Raw genomic sequence first — 8425 nt, forward strand, 5'->3', positions numbered from 1 at the left:
TCTTAATGATTTCTCTTTAGCTTGATTTGTCTTTGTGATTGCCACTTTGGAAATCGTCTTGCCTAATCACACTTAAAATATAATCATTAGTTCTAAACCTTGTTTTGTTATCATCAAAACCGAGATTAACCAAATCTTGGTTTCACAGATCTCAATAGTCATAAATGAAATGCCTTGATAAGTAGGTGATCAAACAATTGGCGAGTAAACAAAGAACTAAAATCCCTATCCTAAAGACTAAAATATATAAAAAAAATGAAAATAGAATAATAATAATAATAAAAACATGATTCATGAAATTGGAAACAGAACTTGACTACCAGTATCATTTGACTATTCCAATGTAGGTGCTCTATTATGTTAGTGTCATATGTCTCATCATGTAACCTCTAGCGTATAGTGACAACATGTGTCTCCATAGCTAATCGGTTTGCACTTGTCCGTCATGCTTCTCTTGTACACTAGCGAAAGCTTTTTCTAGAAAAAAAAAAGGGCCAAGGAGTCTTTTCATGGGTCCATTTAGTCCTTGTCTAGAGCAACCTAGACTAAGTTAACTCTGTGTGGGAACCTACTAGGCTTGTACCCCTATGATCCAAAATAGAGAGGCAATTAAACTAACTTTCAATTTCTTCCCTTCAGCAAACATCAACAGAATTCAATTCATTCATAATACTAACTCATAAAAATTAATAATACTAGTTTATGTTTTAATCCATTAATTTGAACACCAATTACATTTTCAAGTACCTATTTGAGCAATAAGTGGACATATCTTTGAATGGAGGTAAATAGATAAAATATCAATCCCTTTTTTCTCACCTCACTTATTTTCATTAATAATTATTTGATTTTACTATAATATATTTCCAAGCCAATTCGAAATGGACCAACAAAAGCAAGGTCTATAACTTTCAACTCCTCAATATCCTTATTTTGCAAAGAAAAAAAGGGTAAAAGAGTCATCCTTTTAAAAAATGAAAATAAGTAAAAAGGAAAATAAATAAATAAATAAATAATATTACATGTTGAGGAGAAATGAGATTTCTTATACCAGTTAAAATTTAAATATCCCAAAGACAAACATATATATAAAATAAATAAAAAAAGATCATGATTAATGGAAATGGAAAGAAACTTTGGCTAGTGGTATGCTTTGATCAATATTCCTTAAAAATCTTTGAGTTCTTACCATTGTTATTGAAAGTCCTTGTCAGAGCAACGATCATACCATCATCATGAGTATCCCAATATAATATTTGAATATACATCTAAGTACCCAATAACAATGGTGCTTCCTTTGATTTCAATAGTCTTAAATGAAATCCTATATGTGTAAGTGATCAAGCAGTTTGAGAGTAAATAAACAATTGAAATCTCTATCCTAAAGACAAACATATATATATATATATATATATATATATATATATATATATATTTATTGATGAAAATGGAAAGAGAACTTAACTACCAGTATGGTAAGATTAATGTTCCTTAAAAATCTTTGACTTCTTACCAATGTTATTGGGAGTCTTTGTCAGAGAAACAGTCATATCATGGTCATGAGAATCCCAACATCATATCTGAATATACAACTAAGTACCTAATAGTAATGGTATTTCATCTTATTTCAATAATCCTAAATGAAATCCCTATCCATGCAAGTGATCAATCAATCTGTGAATAAATAAAGAACCACTCATTTAGTGGTTTTTGTGTTATGTGGTATCTTAATAATAAGCATGTTCCATATTTGAGAAAATCCAAATAAAATCAGAAAATGTGATAGGGATAGAAAATGTTGTACCATTGAAGAGCAACATCAATTAAGATTCCATTAATTGTTTTTTTGAAACCAAATCACATCGTGAAGTGGTTTTTAGATTTGGAAAATATTAATCCCTATTTGGAAACAAAATAAAACAAGAAGAATTTATCATTGTTAAATGACTAATTGTTAAGCCCACATTCTCCAGAATCCTACGACAACCTAGGTCACACACCCTTAGTAAAATAAATGAAAGCTTTATTATGACAAGATAATTTCAAGATGGAAATAAGAGAATCATAGACAATTTACTTCACTAATGTTTATTTGAAACGAAAAATAAGTCAATTTTTGCTACTCCTTTTGGTATTCCACTGGTTCCGATATCCTGGAAACAAACATGAACCAAATTATTACACTAAGTAGATTAGTGGAAAATTGAGGGTCTCTCTCTAGTAAGAACTTGAAGTATCATGTGTTTATACCAATCTAAGGACTTTATTCCAATAGTGTTGTGTCCGATCATTTGACCCCTTGCAGATAGTGACAATATATGTCCACCATGTTTTTTTTTTGTACACTAGTGGGAGCTTCTTCTAGAAGAAGGAGACCAATGAGTCTTTTCATGACTCCATTTTGTCCTTGTTAAGAGCAACCTAGACCAATTCAACCCTGTATGGGAACCAACTAGGCTCATACCTATTCAATCCAATATGGAATGGTTATTAAACCAAATTTCAATTTCTTCCCCACAGAAAATGTTAGTAAAATTTAAGTAATTCATAATACTAACTCATAAAAACTAATAATACTAGCTTATGTTTTGTTACATTAATCAGAAGATCGATTACATATTGAAGTACCTATTTGAGCAAAAAGTGGAGATGTCTTTGAATGGAGCTAGATAATATATATATATATATATATTCCTTTTTTTCACATCACTTATTTTTTTAATAATTATTTGCTTTTAAAATAATATATTTCCAAGTCAATTCCAAATGGTCTGACAAAAGTAAAAACTATAACTTTCAACTCTTAAATATCCTTATTTTGTAAGGTGAAACAAAGGAAAAATAGTTATCATTTTGACAAATGAAATTAAGTAAAGAGGAAAACAAATAAATAAAAAAATAAACTTACTGGTTGAGGAGAAATGAGATTTCTTATACTAGTTGGAATTTAGATATCCCAAAGACAAACATATATAAAAAAAAAAAAAAAAAAAAAAAAAATCATGATTGATGAAAATGGAAAGAGAACTTGACTACCAGTATCCTAAGATAAATGTTCCTTCAAAATATTTGACTTCTTACCAATGTTATTGAGAGTCCTTGTTAGAGAAGCGGTCATACCATGGTCATGAGTATTCCAACATTGTATATGAATACACATATAAGTACTCAATAGTAATGGTGCTTCATCTTATCTCAATAGTCTTAAATGAAATCTCTATCCATGAAAGTGATCAAGGAGTCTATGAGTAAATGAAAACCACTAGTTTAGTGGTTTTTGAGTTATGTGATATATTAATAATAAGCATGTTCTATATTCGAGAAAACCTAAAAAAAGTCAAAACATGCAAATGTGGCAAAAAATGTTGTACCTTTGAAGAACAACATCAATTGAGATTCCATTTGTTGCTTTTCTGAAACCAAACCACATCATGAAGTGGCTTCTAGATTAGGAAAATGTCAGTCCTTATTGGGAAAAAAACAAAACAAGAAAGAATTTATCTTTATTAAATCACTAGCCATTAAGTTTTGATGCTTTAGAATCATGTCACAACTTAGGTCACATGCCCTTAGTGAAATAAATGAGAACTTTGTTATGACAAGATAACTTCAAGAAAGAAAGAAGAGAATTAGAGACAATTTACTTCACTTATGTTTGTTTTAAACAAAAAGTAAATCAATTTTTGTTACTCCCTTTGGTCTTCTAGTGGTTCTTATAGCCTAGAAAAAAAACATAAAACCAATTATTATGCTAAGAAAATTAGTAAGAAATCAAGGCTCTCTCTTTGGTAAGAACTTGAGGTATACATGTCTATTCCAATGTAAAGACTATTCCAACAATGTCATGTGTTTGGTCATGTCATCTCTTGCATATAGTGACAACATATTTCTCCTATAGCTAACCAATTGGCAACTGCCCCCTATGCTTCTCTTGTACACTAGTGAGAGCTTCTTCTAGAAGAGGAAGACCAAGGAGTCTTTCATGGCTCCATTTAGTCCTTGTCAAGAGAAACCTTGACCAACTCAACCCTATGTGGGAACCTACTAGTCTTGTACTCATGTGATCCAAAATAGAAGGGCTATTAAACCAACTTTCAATTCTTCCCTTCAAAAAATTTTAGTAAAATTTAACTCATTCATAATACTAACTCATAAAAACTAGTAATACTAGCTTATATCTATTAATTAGAACATAAATTACATATTGAATTACTTATTTACAGGTAGACGAAAAATGAGATTTTTTACACTAGTTGAAATTTAAATATCCCAAAGACAAACATATATAAAAAATAAAAATAAAATAAAAACAAAAAAGAACATGATTGATGAAAATAGAAAGAAAACTTAACTACTATTATGCTAGGATCAATGTTCCTTAAAAATATTTTACTTCTTACCAATGTTATTGAGATTCCTTGTCAAAAAAATGGTCATACCATCATCATGAGTATCCCAACATAGTATCCAAATATACATCTAAGCACCCAATAACAGCGGTGTTGCCTTTGATTTCAATTGTCTTAAATGAAATCCCTATACATGTAAGTGATCCAAGTACTCTATGAGTAAATAAATAATTGAAATCTATATCCCAAAGACATATATATATATATATATATATATATATAATAAAAACAATTGACTATCGGTATGCTAGGATCAATGATCCTTAAAAATATTTGACTTCTTACCAATGTTATTGAAAGTCCTTGTTAGAAAGGTGATCATACCATGGTCATGAGTATCGCAACATTATATCTGAATATACATTTGAGTACCCAATAGTAATGGTACTTCAATTGATTTCAATAGTCCTAAATGAAATCCTTAGCCATGCAAGTGATCAAGTAGTCTGTGAGTAAATATGAACCACTCATTCAGTAATTTTTGAGTTATGTGGCATATTAATAATAAGAGTGTTCAATATTTGAGAAAAAAAAAAAATCAAAACATGCAAAAGGGATAGAAAATATTGTACCATTGAAGAGTAACATCAATTGAGATTCCATTTGTTGCTTTTTTGAAACCAAACCACATCATGAAATGGTTTTTGGATTAGGAAAATGCTAGTCTCTATTTGGGAACAGAACAAAATAAGAAAGAATTTATCATTGTTAAATTACTAACCTTTAAGTTCTAAGTCTCCAAAATCTTGCCACAACCTAGGTCGCATGCTAGTAAGGAAATAAGTGAGAACTTTGTTATGAAGAGATAATTTCTAGAAGGAAAGAAGAGAATCAGAGACAATTTACTTCACTTATTTTTCGTCTAAACTACAAATAAATCAATTTTTGTTACTCCCTTTGGTCATCCAATGGTCCCTATAACTTGAAAAAAATAAAAAATAAAACCAATTACTACGCTAAGAAGATTAGTGGGAAATTGAGGGTCTCTCATTAGTAAGAACTTGAAGTATCATGTATCTATTCAAATGTAAAGACTTTACTCCAAGAGTATTTGTGGACCTGCATTTCACACGTGCGTCCTCATTCATTAGCGAAACTTGATTTTGATGGTGAAAAATTAGTTTTGCTAAAATCGGAGTCACCACTTATTTTATTTTATTTTGAAAGGGAAAATGAAATAAGAAAAAAACCCTAAAAAAGTGACTCCATAGTTTTGGGAAATGTTAGAAAGTCACATGATTATAAGATTTTTTTTGTTAAGAAAACTATGTAAATATGAAATCCCATGTATGGTCAATTGTATTGATATAAATCCTTGATTTTTAGGGATTTATAAGGTAGTTTATCTTTTCATTTTTTAACAGCAACTTTATATATTTGAGCCTAGACCTGTACCTTGAATTAATTTTGAATAAATCAAACATTCTTTTTCACATGGTATCAAAGCCAAGTTTATTGGGTTTTCTTTGTTGCCTTTTGGTTTAGAATTTCTTTTTATTCCAACAATTCTTTTGTGTCTTTACTATCGGTTCTATGGTGCGTTTTTTTTTTTTTGTGATTTGTTATTCTCAAATTTTGTTGCTTGTCTTGTTTTCTACAAATTGATTTTGTTTTCTTTCCCTTCTTGATAATTGGGTTTTTTGAATTTTTTTCTTAGAAGTCTCTTTCTTCTTCTATCCTATTCCTTTGGTTTGAAATTTCTAGGTTCACATTTTTTTGTGATATTTTTCTCTTATTTTCCTTTCCCGTTTTCTATCATTTCTCAAAGAACTATTTGCCATGTCTGAGGTGTTCGAAGCAACCAACATGTCGACTATCCCTGCATCTAAAGCACTTACGACTCACATACAAGGTGAGCTTTCGAACATTCAAGTGGTGTATAGGTTGAGCAGGAAGAACTATTTGTAGTGGTCACAAGTGGTGTGGACCTTCTTGAAAGGAAAAGGGAAGTTGAGTCATTTGGTTGGAAAATGACCTGATCCGAGTGACCCAAAGTTTTACATTAAGGATGAGGAGGATTTGATGATAATGTCATGGTTGTGGAATTCCATGGTTCTAAAAATCAGCAATACATGTGTGTTTTTTACCTTGATAAAAGAGATTTAGGATGCTGTGAACGAGACTTATTCCAAGGTACGTGACATGACTCAAATTTTTGAGATTAAGACAAGAGTTTCTGCTACAAGACAAGACAATCATTTTGTCACTAAATATGCTAATATTTTAAAAAGTCAATGGCAAGAATTAGATCATTATCAATGCCTCAAGATGACGTGTAGTGAGGATGCAGCCCTGCTCAAGAGATTTATGGAGAAAGAGAAAATCTTTAAGTTTCTTCCTGGCCTTAATGTGGAATATGATCAGAAACAAAGCCAAGTCTTAGGCAAGGATGAGTTGCCATCATTGAATGAGACCATCTTTATGATTTGAGAAAAAGAAAGAAGGTGAGGGGTAATGATTGAATCCCAAGTAGTAGATGGCTCGACAATGGTCTCAAGCAGGAATTTGACAATGCTTCCAATGGTGGATCAAATCAGGTTTCCAACTACGAGAATGGCATGGTAGATTTGTCTAGAGTAGACAACAAAGATAATCGCTAGTGCAATTACTATAAACAACTAGGCCATGAAAAGGATCATTGTTGGAAATTACATGGAAAATCGCCTAATTTTGGGAAGAAATGAAATAGTAAAGGTAAACAACAAGGTAATTAGGGGCATACTCATCTTTCTACTACTCGACTAGGTGATGAAAGTTCCCAAGACACTGGAGAGTTCAACAAAGAAAAGATTAAGAAACTGAGAAGGTTACTGGGAACTTTGGAAAAATCCTCGGCTGCTTACTCATTGGCACTCGCAAGTAAGTCTCTTATATTTCATGCGTTAAGTGCTTCAAATATTAATTTTCCAAACTCTTAGGTCATTGACTTAGGAGCAAAAGGCTACATGACAAATTCTTCCCTCAAATTTAGTACATATAGTCCATGCCCTAGTAATAAAAAGATTGCAACGGTTGATGGGTCGTTGACCATTGTTGCCAGTCATGGTGAAATTAAAATCATCATTCCTTAGTCTTGAAAAATGTTTTACATGTTCCTAAATTGTCTACCAATCATGGATGTTCAAGATTGAGGTGAGAACAAATAGAGGAAAAAATTGAGTGAAAATAGAGAAGTGCTTTGAAGTGGAGAAAAAGGTTTCCGAGGTTAGGTTCGAAGGCATCCATGTAGGTCCTTATATCTCAATTATGGAGAAGGTTCTAGGGCATGCTTTCTTAGAGGCTTTCAAAGAGAAGGAAATCGTTTGGATTTTAGAATAGTTGAAGAAGGTTACAGATTTTTCTGAATCTCGGGGTTTCATTCAAAATTTTAGGGGTAGATCAAGAACACATTTGGTGGAAATCTATTTAAATATTAGATGAAGATTCATTAGAATTTCGGAGTTCGTTACAAATAGAAAAACTTATTCTCTGATTGTTCTTGAAGGTGTCAAAGGTAAAGGATGGGAAGTCCTAAGAAAGTCAATCTTCTCTGTGTTGAAGAGCCTTTTTCGTTCTGTCACTAGAACAAAGGAGGTGGAAGCAAAGATAAAGAACAAAGTGGGGTTGGTAGGGTGGTCTAGGGATAGGTCTTATGCAAGAGTGGTTGACGAGAAGGGTCCAAGAAAATGAGCTCTCTTACCAATTGGAAATTGGCCTAGGGCTATGATTTGTGAAGGCTAAGTTTTAGTTCAAGATTGGGGTGTTGTAGGTAAGGCTCTTGCGAGAATGATGAGGGTGAGAGGAATGATTTCCATAAACACTTTTTTCAGCTTTCAAAGGTGTATTCTTGGTGGATTCAGTTGAAAGAGCAGAGTGACTTCAAGTGAGAGAAAGGCTGGTTTCGAGATGAGTGGTTTTTAGGTTGCGAAAATGGTTACCAAGAGAAAATATAGTGGTTGTTGGAAAATATAAGAGGGGTTGGATAGAGTTACAAGGTTTCCCATTACATCTGTGGAATGATAATCAGTTATGATTCG

This window comes from Vitis riparia, chromosome 16 (genome assembly GCF_004353265.1).
Source record: "Vitis riparia cultivar Riparia Gloire de Montpellier isolate 1030 chromosome 16, EGFV_Vit.rip_1.0, whole genome shotgun sequence".
Classification (NCBI taxonomy): domain Eukaryota; kingdom Viridiplantae; phylum Streptophyta; class Magnoliopsida; order Vitales; family Vitaceae; genus Vitis; species Vitis riparia.